The sequence below is a fragment of the Urtica dioica genome, chromosome 8 (assembly GCF_054948205.1).
Source record: "Urtica dioica subsp. dioica isolate 48M chromosome 8, U.dioica_male_clone48M_v1_H2, whole genome shotgun sequence".
Classification (NCBI taxonomy): domain Eukaryota; kingdom Viridiplantae; phylum Streptophyta; class Magnoliopsida; order Rosales; family Urticaceae; genus Urtica; species Urtica dioica.
Window position 1 is genome coordinate 5,019,334 of NC_142763.1, and position 20,152 is coordinate 5,039,485.

The following is a 20,152-nucleotide window of genomic DNA, read 5'->3' on the forward strand; positions in this document are numbered from 1 at the left end:
GCGGCAATGGAGGCCTCCGCGAGAGACGAGTCTCTGGATGAACCTCTTCATCCCGATCTGGAACGCTTGTGTAAGAACGTGGTCCGGAACCGGCGGCGAGGCGGCAAAAAGCGTGAGCGGAATGAACACCGTCCCCGGAAGCTGGCTGTTGAAGCTGCGATCACAGCGGCCAGAGAATCGCCGGCGTTTTTCTGGAAAGAACGCAGCCGCGCGGGAAAACAAGGTGTCGCCGGAGGTGACGAGGACGTTAGCGGTGGGGATATTTGCAAGTGCTTGCTTATTTATTTGTGTAAATAGATAGCCTATTTACAGTATGTTCGTGTAAATAGAAATCATATTTACAGTATATACGTGTAAATTTGAAGCTTATTTACAGTATATTCATTGTAAATACAAAGCCTATTTACAGTGTATTCGTGTTGTAAATAAGCTGTCAAATCAATTAACATCAGATAACGTGTAAGTAAGCTCGCAAAATTTTCTCAAACCAAATCCAAAATATTTCGAGAATACAATAACTGCTATTCAATTCAGTTTATACCAAATTTTAAAAAAAACCAGCGTCATAATTAATGCGATTTTAATGAGTCAAATTACATGACTACTTTCCTATATAACTACTTTACTATTCAGTTTTTTTTAAAAATTTTAAAAAAACTGCCGCATATAATGAGTGATGATAATTAATAAGGGCAAATAAGTAACAAAAAACAGTTAATATCCTGCCACGTAGGCGCAATGGCTATTTACAAAAAATTAACAAAATGTTGGCTAAAACGTAATTGCCACTGTTTGTAAGGCTTATCTGGCCAATTAATTGTAAAAAATGATAAAAAAAAAAAAAAGAATTGTGTGGAGGAGAGTCCCCAAGATCTAACGAACCTGTTCCTCGGTGTTCGTGGGAGAGGGTACGTAGAGGCGAGCGGAGAGAGGGGTTTCACCACTGTTTGAATGTCAAATTTTTTATTTTTTCTTTCAGAATTAAATGTCAATTTCTTTCCAGGAATTACACTGCTATTTTATTTTTATGTCATTGGGTGAATAAATAAACACAACAAAAAGAAAGAAAAACAAATACTCCATATCAGGAAATATAATAGACAATGAAAAACAGCAAAGTGCAGGAATTCATAAGAGATCCACGTGAGAGTAGAGACACAGGAAATAATTAGTAAACGTAACTTATTATTTACTTAAAATCCGTTTGAATGAGAGAAGAAAATAGATTTAATGTATCCATAAAATAAATAAAAAATTAATGTAGGATATTACCATTCTAACTCTTAATTATTTAGGAAATCTTTCATCCTAAAACTGTTATTTTCGTAATTTCCGTTAAAAAAAGGGCTATTACCATTCTAACTCTTAAGTTAGCAGGCTACAGTCCAACTCGTTTGGCCCATTCTATTTTATGATGATAAATGGCCCAAGTCCAATCACGTCTCTCTCTCTCTCTCTCTCATTTTTTTAAAATCAGTCTCTCATATTTTTTAAGTTTGAAGCTCTGCTAAACCCAGTTCTCAGGTCTCTCTCTCTCTCTCGTCATTTCCGAAACGACACGATCGACCGAGAGAGCGAAGACAATGGGACCTCCGAAAACCACCGTCCGTACGATCTCTCAGGAGGCATTTGACGAGCTCGTGAAGGAGAATATCGACGATCTCGGAATGGACCCCGACGAGGCTCTCAGCGACGCCGTCCCCTCTCTCTCCAGGGCGTCGATCTCTCTGGTTCGCCGCCGCTAATCTCATATTTTTCCAGTTATTTCTTACTCCGCTAGATATTTCCCCCGAAAGTGATCGATATGTTTATATAGAAAATTCTCTCAATCGCTCTCTCCGGTTGTTTTAGAAGGGTGATTAGAGTGTATGCTGAAAATTTAGGAGCTCGGCATTGTTAGGGTTGAGATCTGTGAGAGCTTGATCTTGCAGGGATAGTCACGTGCGTTCCGGGGGAGGGTGGTGCGAAGAACAATCCAGTGATACAGTGTTTGGATAGATTGAAGGAACTGGACTGTGACTCCTCCGAGGATCGAAATGTCGGATATCGTCTCGATTCGATCGAGGAATCTCTGGCTGAACTCGCCGACCTCTGTTTCGAAGAAGGATCCGGGAACGCGGCGGCGATAGCGACAAGGAACGGGGCGCTGGAGTTGGTGTGTTCCTTGTGTCGCAAGATTCGAGTCGAGCATAAAAAAGCTCTTTTTTCGGCTTTAAAAGCGATGGCGGTTTTGCTTCATGGTATGTGATCGTCACTTTTTCCATTCAGTCTATGGACAATGTTCCTTTTTTTCTTTCACAACTAGTTGTTTGGATGGTGATATTTATGTACATAAACTAGTGTTTGAAATAACCACTTAGATCTAGGTGTGTGGAAGATATGAATGTGGAAATAGGAGGTGGTTTTGGGGCTTGGGTTTTTTTTTCCGTTTATAATATAAATTTCGAAGACATAAAATTGCTGCTCAGACTGTGTGAGCTTGTTCTTGGTGTTGAATATGTATCCTTATCCCATTCCAGATCTCCAAAGCACTCCAAAGCACGGAAATATTCCGGGCCAGTGGTGGGCCTTCAATCGTGGTGGGTATTATGAACGACTGTGCCCAGAATGTAGATATCCTCGATGCCGGTTTCGCTGTGGTTGCTGCGGCTTCAACCGGAAATGAGGTTTTGAAAGAGTCGTTCGTGGAGCTCAAAATTGACGTGCTAATCATGGGAGCGTTTGATACGCACGGCAACGGAAGCGTCCAAAGCTTGTATGATGCAATACATGTTCTCTTAACGCCCGACGATAATCGTGTTGTGGCTTCACAAGTAAGACACTTTTTCCTTATAACTAGGGTGAATTAAATGTGCTGCTTTTTCACTATTGAGGCTTTGTTCTTGATCCGGTAGATTAGATATGGATTGGTCCTGCAAAAGAAAGATCGTGATAGTTTTTAAATTACAGATGTATGGCTATGCAAGGAAGTTTGCTAAGATAGGAATAGCAGGAGCGCTCGTGGGTTCATTGCAGGTCAAGCTTAGCTCTCCGAGTTTGGTTTCAGCTAGCACTGCTTTAAGGGCACTTTCTGTTAATGTAAGCGAAGTGAAGAGATCTAATGGCTATTGATTGATTACAGTAGTATCAATTCTTACCAAATGTGTATTACCTGACCATCCTTCTTCTTAACGGGGCCTATTTTTTCTCAGGAAGAAATATGTAAATCCATTGCAGACAATGGTGGCATTGATGCAGTGCTTCGATGCATTGACGAAAGTGGCGAGCAGGGAAACAAAACCGTGGCAAGGGTTTGCTGTTCTTTACTCTCCAAGGTTTGAAAAAAAAAAAAATTATGACGTAGCACAATGGCACAAAATAGTGATTTTTATTTTAGCGCTTAACAGCCAAGTAGATTTATGAACTTCATATGAACTTTATAAAATGAAAATCTGTTAGATGCGTATAAAAGTCTTCCGTTTAATGGTTTGTGAATCTCAATCTACGTTACAATTTTTCAGTTGGCGGGAAGTGATGCGAACAAGAATATCATTGTTGAGAAGAGAGGCCTCGACAGACTTATCAATCTCTCTGCCAGATTTTCTGATGACCCTTCCGTTATACTAGAGGTAAAGAAGAAACTACTGAATCTCGATGAGTTTCGTTCACTAGGGTTTATTAATATTCCACGTTGCGTGATCATGTCAATCATCACTGTACTGTGCTTGAGATTACCGGAAATCGCAGCACGGGCCGTAGAAGCTGGGGCCGGAGAGCTTGCGATCCAAGCAATACAAAGGTTTCCGGCGGCGCAGCTCATGCAAAGGAACGCATGTTTCATGATCCGCAATCTTGTTGCGAGGAACCCCGAAAACAGGCAAGTCTTTCTTTTGATTCCCTTCTCTAACTGAAGTTCTCACTTTTGGGGCTTCGTTTCTAAGAAAAAAAAAAGAATCGCTCTGTTTGTTTGTGTTATGAATTAGGACGCTTATGTTGAACCACGGCGTAGAGAAGCACATAAGGAGGACCAAGCAAAACCACGAGAGCTGTAAGGAAGCCGCCACCGATGCTTTACGGGATTTAGGACTTGACAACTATAACTTGTGAATCAATCTCGTTCTTCACCGGTGAATTAAGATTCCTATTTATTCAAATTACCTCTTTCTTTCTATTTTGTGTGAGTCTCATTTTTGCCAGTCTTCTCTTGTACACGGGTCCACTAATATTTATGTCTGGTCGATATGGTTTTGACCTCTGCTAGAGTGAAGGAGACAAAAGTATGTAGATTTTCAATGTTTAGTGAAAAAAGAAAGGAAGCAGGGAGAAGTTATGTGCTTTTGTTCATTCAAAGAGTTGCGACGTGCTTTTGTTCACCAGGCTGTGTTTTTGGTGATCCTGTAAATCAAATTCAGAAATTTTCAAGAAGTAATACTAATAATCGAAGGTAACAAGAATATTCTTGACAGCCTATTTGGCTATTGCCCCGGAAAGTTCTGGGTTAAGGAAAAATAAATTGAGCCGAGTGTCCTTTATTTGGGACATCTAGGAAGACTAATTTTGGGCTATGCTTTGTTTTAATTTTGGTTTCTAAATTGTAACACAATCTTGAAATCGTTTCTAAATTGTCTTGAAACAGTTTTGAAACCGTCTTAAAATTGTCGTAAGGATACTTTGGTTTAAAAGTGGAACAAGTCTATTTTAGATAAAATGCAAGTCTAATGGTGTATAATGTATATATACACCTACTGAGAGGTCTATATAATGAAATTTCTTGACCTTATTTATCAGAAATCAGAATGGTCAGGAATCTGACATAACATTTCAAACGCGAGTTGAAACTCAGTGATTATAAAACTCGAGAAAAATATTGTTAATCACTCTTTTTGCTCAAATATTGTTAATCACTCTGGTTGGAAATTTTATTATTTATATATTGGAAATATGAATAATTAAGATTCCCGTTTTATGGCTAATAACATCCAGGTCCTAACATAATAAGAGTAACAATTGAACATGTAAAATAACCATTAAATGAAAAGCTTCACGAAATAATAGGTCCAAAACTTTAATTCAATTTATATACCAACAATCTTGCCAAAGATAAAATTCTCAAAAGTTAATACCAACCAGTCAAAATTCACGAGTTTTGCCAGTTCTAACTACAACACTTCTCACAGAACAAAAAGGAAAATAAAACGAAAAAGAACTGTAACTCTAATTAGATTTTTTTGGTTCAAGCCTCAATTTTTTTACAGTGATAATCATGTGGGGGATTTAGCTGTTTCTCCTTTAATATTGGACAGCCTACAACAACAGTTAAAAAAAAAAAAAAAGATCAGAAAGTACGGGGTTATAAAGGTTAATAGACGACAAGAAAACAAATAAAATCATCAAGGTAAATGCCAGTATGTAAAACTGAAAATCAATTACCTATATGAATCTCCCTCCAGAAGGTCAAAAAGTAAACCAAAAAAGCCTGAACCAGTTGACTCTAACTACAAATACGTTCATGATACTATGGCATTTTTCCTCGAGATTTGCGGGCATCCTATGAGTCAGAAAATAATATCCAGTTAATTACTTGACATTCAAACAAAACTTCTGTTAAATGAAAACATTGTGTATATACCGGCTAACTGTAAAATTGTTATTGAAACATCTTGCGATACGCTTTCCTCTCTAGATCGCGTCTATCAGCAATCTGTGTGGAAAATCATCGTTGTGTTAATGATAATAATAGGAAATTATTTGCCAAAACAAGAGCACTAATTTATGTTATTTTCAAAATAAATCCGTCGCAAGTTTTATGATTGATAAACAGACCCTCTTCTTTGCCGCAGCAAGCTCCTTTTTAATTCCAGCTGCAAATAACCAGAAATGAGCTTTAGCAAGTCAACACATATACCTTAGCTATTGTAATGCCAGCAAATAGACCATTCAAGTTATTTCAACCTTCCACAACAAAATAAGAAGAAAAAGAAATAGATAAATAGCACGGTTTCTTTATTTCTTTCATTATTTATTTAATAATTTTTTGGTTACTGATAGCGAATTAGACATACAAACAAGGACCCATATAGCACAATCTCACTGCGAACTAATTCATCAATATTATCTCGTAATAATGGTCATGGAGTTTTTTTTCTCTCTTATCACAGTCAACCAAGTATATCAAACTTTCGAAGCTGGAATGACCACATTGAGCGGGCTTATGATACTAGGCTTAACAAAAAAAAAAAAAAAAAAAAAAAAGCTTCGTAATTTTCACTAACCGTCATTTGGCTCCAACTCCGACGCTTTCATGAAGCTCTCAACTGCAGAATCAATGTCATTGAGCAACATATGTGCCTGACCAAAAGATAGAACGTACCCAGTTAATTCTGATTTGAAAAACACTTAAATTAAGAGTCAAAAATAAAAATAAAAAATAAAAACTTCATTTGAGAACCCAAAAGAATAAGTGCGATCAAAACCATTTTAATACGGTGCTGAGAAGAGTAACTCTGTGGATAAATAATTTTCTAGAAATACAATGAACTTGAATATGGCTATCAAGAAATTAACTACTTATCTAGGAAAAAGTAAAAATACCCACCTGACCTTGGCGAAACAATGCTTTCACATTGTTTCCATCACGCATCGCAAAGTCGGTGTCTAATAAAGCTCCTTTCAGATCTCCCAAATTCATTACAAGCCTAAACACGATGCAAATTGTTGACAGTTCAAATATAATATATCTGAAGATGCTAAAATAGGGAAACACATTTAATTCAGGAATGGCTTGACACATTTACAAAAGAAGCAAAGAAAAAAAGACTTCACAATTAAGTTCAACTACACACTGGGGCTATTTATTGTGGGACGAACTTGTTTCAGCATTCCTTAAATGGTTACCTCAATTCAAATTCTGTGATACAAAACCATTTGAACAGAAACAATGTTAATGAACAAAAACTCACAGCGCTGTTTGTGAAAATCTGCGCCTTTGTCTTTCTCAAAATCGTACTCCTCTCTGCAGAGAAGCAAGGAAAAAAGAGAAACTATAAGATCAAACCCGAACCATGATGCATTGGGTTACTTTTAAAAGTTAGTTAAATCCAACAAATTTATATCTGCCTTTCGACAAGGAAAGTATATAAACTACCTTAATTGATACCATCTTTCTCCCAGCAAACATCCAGATAGCGTAAAGCCTTTCTGTACTTCCTAAGCGCCATCTTGTAGTCAAGCTTCTATTACCATAATGAAACAAACATCAAACTTTAAGCATGAGTTGTATTATTTAACATGAATAATTGGTAATACATCAGCCTATAAATTGATGTTACAATCAATCACTTGGGGAGGAAAAATAGATTAGAGGGAAGCTTAGGATTTTGAAAGAGTTCCAGGTCTTTCGAAATACCCGGGTTTATCTTATCAAACTGTATGCCATTAACAAAAATAACAAAACTGCAAGCTACAACACAAACACCACATCTTATAATTACCTTGTAGCTTTCGTTCCCCAACGCCTTAATCGAGTCCACACAAGTCATCCACCAAGACAGTTCTTCGGGAGACTCGTCCAGGTCAGCGGGCCAGTCTGGGTACGCATCGCCGTCCTTGAAGAAGTTACAAGTCCCGTCCTCTTCCCCCTCGGGAATCTCGCCGCAGTCCGCGATGGAGACATCGACGGCCGGGATATCTCCGGCGGCGAGCGCGACGTGCTCCATCGATCGGACGACTCACATTCCCTTGACCACCTTCGCGAACACGACATGCTTCCCGTCCAGATGAGAAGTCCGGGTCGTGGTGATGAAGAACTGAGACCCGTTCGTGTCGAGGCCAGAGTTTGCCATCGACAACATGCCTTTCCTTTCGTGCTTCACATCGAAATTCTCGTCCTCAAACTTCAGGCCGTAGATTGATTCTCCTCCGGTGCCATCTCCAGCTGAAATGTCACCGCCTTGAACCATAAAGCCTTTGATGATTCGATGGAAACGAACTCCCTAATAATATTCACAGCAGAGACTACTCAGAATATGATATCCAAAATGATTTTACTTTTTCTCTTGCAATCTGGTTTCAAGATTAAAACCTAATTCACAATCGCAAAAAAAATCACACTGACTCTGCAACAAAAGCTACACTTCTTAACAAATTATCAACACTCTAGTACTCCACACAGGAGCGAAACTATAATTCTATTTTTTTTTTTTTAAACAATTTGATTCTATCAAATCCGAGAATCAAGATACCAAAAAAAAAACAGATTTCGAGATAGAAAGAAAAAATAACAAAATGAAATGTCGAGTCCTGTAGTTTTCCTCTCTAAGAAATCACATCCATGTCCAGACCGTACAAAAATGATCAAATCAACTTGTCTAAGTAAAAAATTAATAAAAAAATCAACTCACTCACGGCAAAAAGCTACACAGCATAAACATTTCTATTTAATTTCTCGTAAAATGAACAAAAAAAAAAAAAAGCAATTATATGAGAAAAGTATTGAGCGGAATAGTTCTATTCTCATTAATCGGAAATATTTATAGAGTACAATTAGGTTAACTACTTCCTAAAATAAAGCAATAAAAATCTGTTATAATTACAGCATAATAAAATCAAAATAAAAACAAATAATACAATTAAAGCTAATTCCTAAAATAGGCGCAGCTAATATTCTCTACCGACTAACACTCCCCCTCAAGTTGGTGCAAAGATATCTATCATGCCCAACTTGCTAACGAGTTCTTCAAACTTTTGACGATAAAGCCCTTTGGTAAGTACATCTGCGAGTTGTTCCGTTGTTGGAACAAAAGGTATACAGATTTCTCCTCTCTCCAACTTCTCCTTGATGAAATGACTATCAATCTCCACGTGCTTAGTTCGGTCATGCTGGACTGGATTGTGTGCAATGCTGATTGCTGATTTGTTGTCACAAAACAGTTGCATAGGAGCTTCGAAATTGATCTTCAATTCTTCCAGGATGCCTCTCAACCACATCACCTCGCATAATCCTTGAGCCATAGCTCTAAATTCCGATTCAGCACTGCTTCTAGAGACCACATGCTGCTTCTTTGTCCTCCATGTCACAAGATTTCCCCAAATGAACGTGCAATAGGCTGAGGTAGATCTTCGATCGTCTGAGTTTCCTCCCCAATCAGCATCTGTGAAGACCTCAACTTGTCTGCTCTGATTTTTAGTGAAGAGTAGACCCTTTCCTGGACTTCCTTTGAGGTAGTGCAGGATTCTATAAACTGCCTCGAGATGTTTTTCTGAAGGATTATGCATAAATTGACTAACCAGGCTCACAGCATAGGCAATGTCAGGTCGAGTGTGAGCCAGGTAAATCAGTTTTCCAACAAGTCGTTGATATCTCCCTTTATTTGCTGGAACATCTTCTTCTTCTCTTCGGAGCTTGTGATTTGGATCAATCGGAGTAGAACACGGTTTGCAGCCAAGTAGACCGGTTTCTTTTAACAAATCCAACACATACTTTCGTTGAGAAACGGCAATTTCGCGGTCTGATCGAGCTATCTCCATTCCTAAGAAGTACTTGAGATTTCCCAAGTCCTTAATCTCGAATTGTTTTGCCAGAAATTCTTTTAACTCAGTCAGCTCACTCTCGTCGCTGCCTGTCATCACTATATCATCTACATACACAATTAGGATGGCGATTTTACCTTCCTTGTTATGTTTGTAGAACATTGTGTGATCAGAATGAGCTTGCCGATAGTCCTTCTCCTTCATGGCCTTGGAGAATCTTCCGAACCATGCTCGAGGTGATTGCTTGAGACCATATAGCGCCTTCTTTAGTCTGCACACATCTCCACTAGGATGTTTGTCAAATCCAGGTGGAAGTTGCATGAACACCTCTTCCTCCAAGTCTCCATTTAGGAATGTGTTTTTTACATCAAACTGTAACAGAGGCCAATCTTGGTTCACAGCTAGGGACAATAAGACTCGTACCGTGTTGAGCTTTGCCACCGGAGCGAATGTTTCTTCATAATCCAGCCCGTAGGTTTGTGTAAAACCTCGAGCGACAAGTCTGGCTTTGTAACGCTCTACCTGACCATCAGCTTGATATTTGATCGTGAATATCCACTTACAACCAACAACATGCTTTCCCTCAGGCAGGTGTGTCACCTCTCACGTGTCATTCTTCTTGAGTGCTCGCATCTCTTCCAAGACAGCCTCTTTCCACCGGGGAATACTTAGTGCTTCCTGTATAGAACTCGGGATCTCATCAGTGGTTATGCGGGTGATAAACGCTCTAAAGGCTGGAGATAGGTTCAGGTAGGATACATAGTTTGACAATGGATAAAGGGGATGTTTGGTGCATTCTCGAACACCTTTCCTAAGGGCTATTGGGTCCTCAAATTGAGTTTGTAATGGTTCAAAGGTGTTACTTTGTTCAATATGGGCCGGTTCTTCTAAGGTTTCATCAGAAAGAGTGGGAGAATTGTTACCTTGACTGGAGCTTGGATCCGATGAAGACATTGTTTCAAGTATCGGAGACTCGTGACTCCCCCTTGAGTGAACACGTAATTCAGAAGTTGGGTCCTCAGCAGAACTAGTTTGAGTGTCATTATCTGGTGAAATATTCGGTGTGGCATTAACATTATCAGGTTCTAAGTTTTCATTTGTTACTTGCCTTGGTAAAACATCAGTTAATTCCCAAAAACGATCTTCAATATGAGTGATCTCCCCCTGAAGAGAAGTTTTTTCAAAAAAAGGTTTTGATTCAAAAAATGTGACATCACTACTTGTGAAGAGTTTACCCGAGCTCGGATCAAAACATTTAAAACCTTTTTGAGTCGGTGAATATCCTAAAAAAATGCACTTAATGGCTCTAGGATCTAATTTTCCCCTATTCTTATCATGAACATGAATAAAGGCAACACAACCAAAGACTTTCAAAGGAACATGTGTAAAGCATCGGTTTTCAGGAAAATATTTTTGAAGAGTATTTATTGGTGTGTTATAGTTCAATACTTTGCTTGGCATTCTATTAATTAGATATGAAGCAGTAAGTATTGCCTCACCCCAAAATCTTTTTGGAACATTCATAGAAAACATTAAAGCTCGGGTAACTTCTAGTAGATGTCTATTTTTTCTTTCGGCAATACCATTTTGTTGCGGTGTATCAACACACGAACTGTGGTGGATTATGCCTTTTTCATTTAAAAAATCTCCCATAATTTTATTGAAGTACTCCCTTCCATTATCAGTTCTGAGAATTTTGATATGAGTTTGAAACTGATTTTTTATCATTTTGTAAAAAAATTTGAACGTACTAGCAGCATCAGATTTTTCTTTTAATAAATAAATCCAAGTATTTCTAGTATGGTCATCAATGAAAGTGATAAACCACCTAGATCCTGAGAGATTTGTAACCCTTGAAGGCCCCCACAAGTCACTATGTATTAGAGAAAAAGGTTTACTCGGCATGTACTTTAGAGCAGGAAAAACAGATCTTTTATGTTTAGCTAGTTGGCAGATTTCACATTGCAAAGAGTCCACATCTTTATTCTTAAACAAAACAGGAAATAAATGTTTTAAGTATCCAAAACTAGGATGACCTAACCGAAAATGCCATAACAATATTTCATCAGATAATGATAATAAACTAGAAGTCTGAGGTTGCTGAATTTGTTTACTCAAGTTGGAGTCTATGTAGAAGAGTCCCCCACTTTCCTTAACATTAAGCCAATCATCTTCCCCGAGCGCCGGTCCTGAAGAAAGCAACCAAAGGAATTAAAGGTAAACTGGTAGAAAGAACCGAAGACAAGTTTGCTCACAGATAAAAGGCTACATGCAAGATTGGGAACATGTAACACATTATTTAGGGTAAGGAGTGGTGAGACAATGACAGAACCCTTTCCAGCAATTGGTAGGAAAGAGCCGTTAGCAATTTTTACCTTTTGGGAACCTGAACAAGGAAAATAGGAGCTAAAAACATAAGATTATCCTACCATATGGTCTGTTGCTCCAGAGTCTATGATCCAAGGATTAGTATCTCTGATTTTGACATTCATGGCTGATATAAAGGTACCTTTTTGAGCTAAGGAAGAGGATGGGGTTGTGGATGATGATGACTGATGAGAATTCCACAAGTTAAACATTTGTTCTAAGTTTTCTTTGGTGAAGAAGGGCTGTTCGGAAGCTGCTGACTCGGTGAAGACGTGAGTGGCGTGGGAGGCAGCCTTGTCACGAGCTGATCGATGTGATGGCTGGAAGTCTTCAGGCTTTCCATGAAGTTTCCAGCACTTGGCTTTCACATGGCCGGGTTTGTGGCAGTGGTCGCAGATGGGACGTTCACCTCTCTTTTGGAAGCGACTCGTCATGGCCGTAGTTTCAACCGGGTTTGCAGGTTCATTGCCTTTCGGCCCGAGCATAACCTGGCGACGACTTTCTTCTCTTCGTACCTCTGCAAAAGCCTCTCGGGAATTGGGCAGTGGCTCTCGTCCGAGGATTCCCCTGACTTCATCGAGATCTTTGTTTAGCCCGGCCAAGAAGTCGAAGACTCGGTCTTTCTCCATCATTTTCTGATAGAGTGCACTGTCGGTGGAGCAGCTCCACTCATAGCTGCAATACAGATCTAGTTCCTGCCATAGAGTCCTTAGATCAGTATAGTATTGAGTGACAGTCTTCTCACCTTGTCTTGCTTTTCTCAGACGAGTCTTTATCTCGAACAGTTGGGCAGCGTTGCCGAGATCCGAGTAGGTCTCTTTTACTGCACTCCAGATTTCGCTAGTGGTTGGTAGGAAGAGGTATGATCTTCCTAGACTCGTCTCCATAGAATTCACCAACCACGACATGATCATGGAGTTTTCAGCCTCCCACGTTGCATAGGCTACATCAGATTTTTTCGGCTGCACAGTAGATCCTGAAAGGTAGCCAAATTTTCCTTTACCTTGGACATACAATTTGACCGATTGAGACCACTCCATGAAACTTCCTCCATTCAGCCTGTGAAAGGTTATGGAGAGGGTGTTGGTATGGTTTTGATCGGAATGACCAGTAGAGGAACTCGGTCCACCAGACCGAGGGGAATTTCAGGTTGAACCGGTACTAATAATACTCGGATCAGTCATGATAATTGACTGAACCGATTAGATAAGTGTTTAGGGTGTTTGCTGCTCTGATACCATATGAGAAAAGTATTGAGCGGAATAGTTCTATTCTCATTAATCGGAAATATTTATAGAGTACAATTAGGTTAACTACTTCCTAAAATAAAGCAATAAAAATCTGTTATAATTACAGCATAATAAAATCAGAATAAAAACAAATAATACAATTAAAGCTAATTCCTAAAATAGGCGCAGCTAATATTCTCTACCGACTAACAAATGAAATAGACAGTATAACAAAGCTATTTGTATACACATATATAAACGAACCTTGTAGTGGAGAGGAACGCCAGTGGTTAGGACCAATGCCTTCCTCGCCGGTACAAAGAGCCCTAAAATTCTCAGTGGTTTTGGGAACGACGTCGTTGTAAAGCTCCACAACAATCCTTCCCTCCAGTTCTCCTCCGATGCTAACGTCGAGAAAACACCTCTGCCTTGTCGCCATTGTCTCTATCTAACTCTCTCCTTTGTATGTGTTTGTATATACGCGTGTATATATTTTGGGTATATGACTGAATCTCTGTTCCAGACTCCGACGGAGCCGGGCTCGATCCGTGGCTCAACGCCCACGCGGACCTCAGCCGCGTCGTCGTCACCGGAGACAGCGCCGGCAGGACCATAACCCACGATATCGTGTCCCGGTTCGGCCGGGCCGGGCTACCGGGGGTCCGTATCTCCGGGGCGGCCATAGTCCACCCTTACTTCGCTGGGACCCACTACGACGAGATGATTATGTACATGTGGCCCGGGAACAAGGCCGGCACGGGCAATCCTACGGTGAGCCCGACCGCAGAGGATCTGGGTGGGATCGGGTGCGAGAAGGTTTTGGTGTTCGTGGCGGAGAAGGACGTTCTGGCGGGACCCGGGAAGCGCTACGTGGAGAAACTGCGGAAGAGCGATTGGCCCGGGAGCGTCGAGATCGTAGAGACTCTCGGAGAAGGTCATTGCTTTCATTTCGGTAATCCGAAGAGTGAGAAGGCTGTGGAATTGTTCGCTAAGCTTGTAGCTTTTATCAAACAGGACTAATAATTAATAAGGAACTCTATAACGGAATGTTATTTTAAATTAAAGAGGAAATGGCGGCATAAATGCCCAAAGTTTTCGGGTTTTTACACTTATGTACCCAAACTTTTTTTTTCGCGGCATAAGTATCCAATGTCGCTTCTCCGTCACGCTTTTAGTGTTTTGGACGTTAAATGTTGTTTTGGACGTTAAATGTAAACTCCGAGCCACGTGTCTTCATCCTGGTGGGTCTGAGTTAATATATGTGACTGATTTGCTTAAATAAAATAATTTTGAAATGAAAAAAACAAAGGCGGCGAATCTCCGCCGTCGAACACCGCCATCGAAGTACGTCGTCCTCACCAGGTACCGCCGCCCCGCCTCCGCCGGCACCTGATCGAACACCGGCGAATCTCCACCGTCGAACCCGCCGTAGAAGTACGTCGTCGCCTTCGCCGCCGCCTCCATCGCCACCGTCTCAAACGTCGCCGCGTGATCGAACGCCACCGAATCCCACCACTCCCTCGCCGTTCCCGCGTGGAATTGCTTCAGCTGTTCCCGCGTTTGACGTGCTTTAAAGTCCACAGCTAAAAGGCCATTTTTGCTTCAAGGTTTTTTTTTTTTTTTTTGATTTGAATTGATTCTTTTGTGACCACTGATGAAAAGTTTTGTTGAATCATAATCCTTGTGTACAGATTTTCGATGATATTGCCATTCTCTGCAAAATTATGTAGTACACACTGCTTTGCTACTGTAGCGACTCATGTATCCATCAAGTGCCTGGTATGATTTTTTTATCGGTGGCGGTGAGGGCGAGGATGATGACGTGGCGGCGGCGGAGGGGAAGAGTAACGGCGGTGGCGGCGAGGGAGTGGTGGGATTCGGTGGTGTTCGATCACGCGGCGACGTTTGAGACGGTGGCGATGGAGGCGGCGGCGAAGGCGACGACGTACTTCTACGGCGGGTTCGACGGCGGAGATTCGCCGCCGGTGTTCGATCAGGTGCCGGCGGAGGCGGGGCGGCGGTACCTGGTGAGGACGACGTACTTCGATGGCGGTGTTCGACGGCGGAGATTCGCCGCCGTTGTTTTTTTCATTTCAAAATTATTTTATTTAAGCAAATCAGTCACATATAATAATTCAGACCCACCAGGATGAAGACACGTGGCTCGGGGTTTACATTTAACGTCCAAAACAACATTTAACGTCCAAAACACTAAAAGCGTGACGGAGAAGCGACATTGGATACTTATGCCGCGAAAAAAAAAGTTTGGGTACATAAGTGTAAAAACCCGAAAACTTTGGGCACTTATGCCGCCATTTCCTCTAAATTAAATAATAATGATTCCGATTCCGTTTCCCAGCTTTTCTTCGCTGGCTGCCCGTGCTAATTCGCTGAGGGTAATAGTTTACAATTGTAATGAGAGGATGAATGGAATATCAGATATGTGGTGATTTTAATTGCATTTCATGAAGTCCAAAGGTGTATCTCTCTAAACCACGTGACATGAATATTTTAGCCAGAATATTAATCAGCTGAACGTTCAAACTTTGTTTCTTAGACCATCTCCAATGCACACACTAAATTGGATGTAATTTTTACACTAAATTTGGTGTAACTTTTACACCAAATATTTTTTTTGCTCCAATGATATTATGTTTTTATCAAGAATATTACACCAACTTTGGTGATATTTTAAGAATATGTTATTTATTAGGCTTTTTAATCTAAGATATTTTTGGATTAATTAAGTGTCTTACTATTATTAATTATTTGTAAAGTCTAATTACGTACATATATAAAAATGTAATTGTTGAAATCGAGCTCGTCAGCTCGCCCTTCCGCGTCGAGCTCGCCAGCTCGCCCTTCCGCTGACAAGCTTGCCTCGGAAGTCCTCTCCTTGGAACTCATTCCACATGGGAAATTGTCGCATTTATTTCTCATGTTATTTCATATGTCTTGTTCTCTGTGTATATTTATTATTCTCTTTTTCCTAGAAGTAGTTATTACACATGTATTTATTACACTCTCTCTTGTACCCACCATATGTATAAATAGGTGATACAAATTAATATCAAAGATAAGAAATATTCAAAGTCTCGGAACTCTCTCTCTCTTCTCCGATTATCTCTTTCTTTATCTTCTCTCCAGATTCGACTCTCTCTCTCTAAACATCAACATGGTATCAGAGCAGGGAAAATCAACCACAATGAACACCACTCAGACCACGCCCACTCAGTCGCAATCTGAATCCTTCTCCCAACATATCACGAGCCACAAACTTAATGGCCATAACTTCCTACAGTGGTCCCAATCTGTGCTCATGTTCATATCGGGACGAGGTAAAGATGACTACCTTACAGGCGTGGCCACATCTCCTGTGATCGAAGATCCGACGTTCAAGAGTTGGAAGGCCGAAAACTGCATGGTGATGTCCTGGCTCATAAACTCTATGATCCCCGAAATCGGAGAAACCTTCCTCCTTTACCGAACGGCAGCAGAAATCTGGCAAGCAGCTAGAGAAATCTTCTCCAACTCAGAAGATATGTCCAAGCTGTTTGAAACTGAGAACACTCTCCACGACCTACGTCAAGGAGAGATGTATGTTACTCAGTTCTTCAGCTCGCTCACACATCTATGGCAGAAGATCGACCTCTACGAACAGCACCAGTGGACCAGCTCCGAAGACTCAAAAATCTACCGCAGGATAGTGGAGACCAAACGTGTGTTTAAACTACTATCCGGCCTCAACCAAGACCTTGATGAGGTCAGAGGTCGGATACTTAGTACAAAACCACTACCATCTCTCCGTGAAGCCTTCTCCGCGGTCAGACACGAGGAAAGCAGGAGGAAACTCATGCTGGGAGTTATCAAATCGAGCTCACTTCCGGGCTCATCCTAAGACTCGTCCGCCCTCACCACACATGGAGACGAAGTTCTTGCAGCCCGCGTCTCAACAGAGAAACCTCACAAACCTCGCCCCTACTGCGATCATTGCAGACGACCTGGACACCTCCGAGAAACCTGCTGGAAGCTGCATGGGAAACCACCGAGCTCGAAGTCAACCCAAGATACTAAGGATCCTAACTCAGTCGGAAACTTAGTATCCACCTCGTCCGCTGCCTCGACCTCGACCTCAGACTCATCTCCCTTCAGCAACGACCAGCTCGCTATTCTCCAGAAGCTTCTTCAACAAGTCCAACTCAGTGGAGAACACTCGGGCATTGGCCCTCTAGGTAACTCTCCTAGAGCCCTCAATGTAAGCTCAGAGAATCCCACAGCATGGATTGTCGACTCCGGTGCCACTGATCACATGACTGGTAATCGAAGTCTATTCACAACTTACTCCGCTTGTAATAAAAGCATATCAGTTACCATCGCCAACGGAGCCAAAACTCAAGTCATTGGTATTGGCACCGTTGTCTTGACGAAGTCCATGAGGCTAGACTCGGTGTTCTTTATGCCTCAACTACAATGCAATCTCTTATCTGTGCATAAGATCAACCAAGACTCTAAGTGCCGAACTGTTTTTGATGGAAGTTCATGTGTGTTTCAGGAACAGGTCACGGGGAGACAGATTGGTAATGCCGAGCTGAGTACCGGACTCTATGTCATCAAGCCAGATCAGCCCGCCATGTGTCAGCTCGCCCAACATTCACCCCAGTACAAAGAGATCATGCTCAATCACCTTAGACTAGGGCATCCAAATTTCATGTATCTCAAAAGAATGTTTCCTTCTTTGTTTATCAATAAAAATATCAATTCCATTCAGTGTGACATGTGTGAGTTCGCCAAACATTCTCGAAGCTCGTATCACCCCACCTCGTACAAACCATCTCGTCTTTTTGCCACAATTCACAGTGATATATGGGGGCCCTCAAAAGTTCCCAATATCACTGGAGTTCGATGGTTCCTTCTCTTTGTTGACGACCACACTAGACTCAGTTGGATATACATGATGAAACAAAAATCTGAAACATCCAATCTATTCAAAACCTTTCACAAAATGATCCAAACACAGTTCGATATATCCATTCAAATTGTCCACACAGACAACGCTCGAGATTACTTTAATTCTGAGCTCGGCGATTTCTTCAAAACACATGGCATAATTCACTCCAGCTCGTGTGTTCATACCCCGCAATAAATGGGGTAGCCGAGCGGAAAAATCGACACATTCTCGAGGTCGCCCGAGCCATCATGTTCTCCTCAAACGTCCCATCTCATTTTTGGGGAGAAGCTGTCCTCACAGCCACCTACCTCATAAACAGAATGCCATCTCGTGTCCTTGGCTATAACATCCCATCTCAAGTCCTTCTAGAGACATACCCTCACTGTCGACTCATCTCAACCCTACCTGCGAAAATGTTCGGTTGTTCAGTCTTCACCCATTCTTATGGCCAAGGTAAACTTGAACCAAAATCGCTCAAATGCATCTTCCTTGGCTATTCAGCAACCCAGAAAGGCTACAAATGCTATGAACCCCGATCATGAAAATTCATAGTCTCAATGGATGTATCTTTTCATGAGTTCAGTCCTTACTTCGCCAATTCAGCTCGTCAGGGGGAGAATGACGAAAATGACTTCCCAAATTGGCTCATCATAAACCCAGAATTCAGCTCGCCTCAAAATCCGACCTCACCTGTTCCAGAAATTCCCAGCTCGCCTGTTCAAGAAATTCCCAGCTCGCAAGCCTCTGAACCCTCTCCATGTGAAATGAATATCACCCAGAGTCCGGTACAAGCTCGCGACCAAGATGTCTCTCCGAACCTGAACCACGACACAATTGAACAAGGTAACATCGAATCTCCAGACTTACCCATTGCAGTAAGAAAACCTGCTCGGTCGTGTGGTCAATACAGGATGGAGGATTACGTGTACTATGGGAACTTATCTACGGGCTACCAAGCCTATGTGGCGAAGTTAGATGAAGGTGTTGGTGGATCGAGCGCGCATCGGACACGAACGATCGCTCCGACGCGCCTCTTTAGAGATGATTCCACCATATAACCATATTAATGCGGAAAAATAATTAATTACGCTGATCATAAGCTAATTAAATTATGGTTATAATTAACAAGATCTAGTTATGTTTAATTAATTTAATTCACGAGAGCATATAAGTCAAGCAACCGATATAAAGCGAAAAACGAATACTTACAGTTTTTGGCTCACGAACTGAAAGCTTTCACAATCCGTCTTCGTCTTGAGTCGTCTTGATGAAGGACTCGAGGATGACACCTTAGTCTTCCGAAACGTAATCTCCGAGGCGAATAAGAAAGATGAGTGGGCACAGTCTTTATCTCACTAGATCACGAAACTAGGTGTTTCGAGATCTCGCTCTTATTTTACTAAGAATGGAAACGAATTTCCGAGGGGAAGAGAAGCAGAAGTGCACGGCCAAAGAGGGCTAGGTTGCACGAAATTATTAGGTCAAAAAACTTAATTTTTGCCTTCTCATGAACCCCTATTTATAGTAGTAAAAAGGAGATATTCATGGAATCTTCCAGAATATTTTATTTCCTTTTATTGTGTTCACACTAATGGATTTAATCTAGGCCCTTGGATCTCAACAAGTGAATCCTACTTTTTCTCTCATCCATCAGATCAATATCTATGGGATATTTAAATAGAGAATAATTTATTTAGTGAGATAATAAAGGAGAATATATTATTCTCCTAAATTTTCTCCTAAATATTCTCCTAAATATTCTCCTAAATACTCTCCTTTAAATAAGGAGAAAATATAGAAAAATATCTTATATTATTCTCTCTCATTTATTTAAACAACTAAAGAGAAAATATTGGTAAATTCAATATTATAAAAATCGGTTTTTAGGCACACGGCCAAGGGGATTTGCGCAAACCCTAGTGCCAAAACCCTAAATCCGACTTTCATATTTTTGTGCAAGGCCCAATTGCTTAAAACCCAATTAATTATTTATTTACTTGGTCCAACAATAAACAAATAATTAATAATTGTTTATTTACTTGATCAAACAATAAATAAACAATTCTACCATAAATATTTATTTAATTATGCGAATACCCGT

General features: G+C 40.8%; 3 pseudogenes across 2 annotated transcripts; 2 read left to right on the forward strand and 1 right to left on the reverse strand.

The window, feature by feature from the left end:
* The first annotated feature begins 1,484 nt into the window (after window positions 1-1,484).
* Window positions 1,485-4,533, forward strand: LOC149387498 (uncharacterized; annotated as a pseudogene). The gene is made up of 7 exons (XR_016300479.1): window positions 1,485-1,730; window positions 1,932-2,240; window positions 2,530-2,813; window positions 2,950-3,078; window positions 3,192-3,314; window positions 3,501-3,856; window positions 3,963-4,533. The product of XR_016300479.1 is annotated as an uncharacterized LOC149387498 (transcript).
* A 461-nt stretch (window positions 4,534-4,994) lies between these two features.
* On the reverse strand, window positions 4,995-13,698 carry LOC149387499 (peptidyl-prolyl cis-trans isomerase CYP40-like; annotated as a pseudogene). Its single transcript, XR_016300692.1, has 10 exons — window positions 13,368-13,698; window positions 7,470-7,970; window positions 7,124-7,211; window positions 6,916-6,991; window positions 6,575-6,674; window positions 6,252-6,327; window positions 5,803-5,840; window positions 5,609-5,680; window positions 5,410-5,527; window positions 4,995-5,283 (listed from the first exon to the last, which is right to left on the reverse strand). The product of XR_016300692.1 is annotated as a peptidyl-prolyl cis-trans isomerase CYP40-like (transcript).
* Window positions 13,569-14,159, forward strand: LOC149387500 (putative carboxylesterase 5 pseudogene; annotated as a pseudogene).
* Window positions 14,160-20,152: the final 5,993 nt, after the last annotated feature.